Source organism: Scophthalmus maximus, chromosome 4 (assembly GCF_022379125.1).
Source record: "Scophthalmus maximus strain ysfricsl-2021 chromosome 4, ASM2237912v1, whole genome shotgun sequence".
Classification (NCBI taxonomy): Eukaryota; Metazoa; Chordata; class Actinopteri; order Pleuronectiformes; family Scophthalmidae; genus Scophthalmus; species Scophthalmus maximus.
The window spans coordinates 11,505,579-11,507,463 of NC_061518.1; positions in this window are offsets into that span (position 1 = coordinate 11,505,579).

Consider the following 1,885-nt stretch of genomic DNA (forward strand, 5'->3'; position numbering starts at 1 on the left):
TTGTCGTGTATGCAGAAAGTTCTCCCCTCCTCTCGTACACAGGATCACTTACATTCTTAAATTCATAATGTTTGACAGGTATTTTAACTGTCAGTGGAGACTTTATTATATTTTGCATCTAGGCCCATATTAAAGCAACTTCTGCCTTCCACCCTGTAAAGCATCCTTGAAACACTACTTCTTCAGACACATGGAGTTTCACTGTGATGGTTTTATTACAAGAACTGCTCCAGCAAAATTACTTTTCATAGCTTTCTTAGCTGTTAACTTGGGTGAAACTGAAGTCCTTGCCGCGCACTGAAAGCAGCCCTGTCTGTATTGTAGATATATATTTTTTTATCTAAAAAAACATTTTCATCCACTTTACCACTCTCTACCAAGACTCTGAAGAGCACAGGCATCAACAATCTCCGCTCCAGTTTCTCTCCTTCCACACCAGGTGGCACCACAGTTGCCAAAGCAGATTTGTGTGGTGGTTTCTTAAAACACTGGAGTGTAGGATTTGTCATAACATGACTTATAATTGACCCGGTGGTATTATACAACTTGTGCTTGTATACAATGAAATAAAATCTATCATTTCACCAAAAAGGATTTGATTCTGCACTTTTTGCCAGAATGCCTGCTTTGTGACAGAAATCTCCATCACTTTTTTTTCCCCAATTTGTTCTTAAATGATTAGAATAACAAGGTTGTCTGCCTCTATGAAGTGGGCTTGTAAATTAATAATCACTGTAATGGAACCGTACTCACTATATTCCATTAAAGGCACATGAGGGTAACGAAAAATCTGTTTCTTTATGGTATATATTTTTATTTTATAACAGTATATTTAGCCGATACATTTTTTCTATCAACCTATCTTGCTTTAATTACCAATTTGTAAAGCAAATTCCTTTATTAGGAACACCCATCAGAGTGTTGCTGCTGACCATGTGCCTCCCTCAATGGCCACAGTTTACCCTCCTCGAATTGGCCCCTTTCCAGTTGCAGCATGACGATGCACCGTGTAAACAAGGGACAAAGTCATTTCAAACTGGTTCTCACCAGATCTGAATCCAATCCGACGCCTTTGGGATGTGGCAGAATGGGATCAATGTGCAGAATGTGTGTGATGGAAATCATGTGAGCGTTGTGAGAAGCAAGGTTTTGAACGACGTCACAAAAAGCCGAGGCTGTGTGCGAGAGCCAAAAAAGAGGAACTTCCCAAGAGCATTGTTGTGTGTTCCTGATCAAAGTCGTGCATGTAAATCAGTTCAGAGTAGTCGACCAAACATGCAAACACCATAAACTCACATAGTGAGATAGTGAGCAAAGTGACATTATGATGTTATGTGACTTGAAAACAATATTTAAAGTAAATAAATGCAATAAGGGTGGAGGTTTGCATGGGTGATAGCTGCGGTGGGGGGGGGGGGGGGGGGGGGGGGGGGGGGGGGGGGGGGGGGGGGGGGGGGGGGGACTTTATTATCGCCTCATGACTGGTTGTAGACACACAGAGAGCTGACATGGGCTTTTGTAGGTGCAGACAAGTTGTGTTGGAGGAGAGGAATGTGACTGCAGGGGTCCCTGGTATCAGTCAGGGCTGCAGGGCTGAATGTGTGTGTGTGTGTGTGTGTGTGTGTGTGTGTAGAGGAGGTGTTGAGGCAGTGTCTCACACACACACACACACACACACACACACACACACACACAAACAGCCTGTAGAAGGGCCCCTAGCGCCAGACTCCAGTACTGGTCCGGGCTGATGAATCTCTCTCTCTCTCTCTCTCTCTCTCTCTCTCTCTTCCCCCCCCCCCCCCCCCCCCCCCCCCCCCCCCTCAGTCTGTCTCACTACTGGAGCCACCTCTTGGATATCGCAGTGTCGTCGAGGAGGCTGAGACGC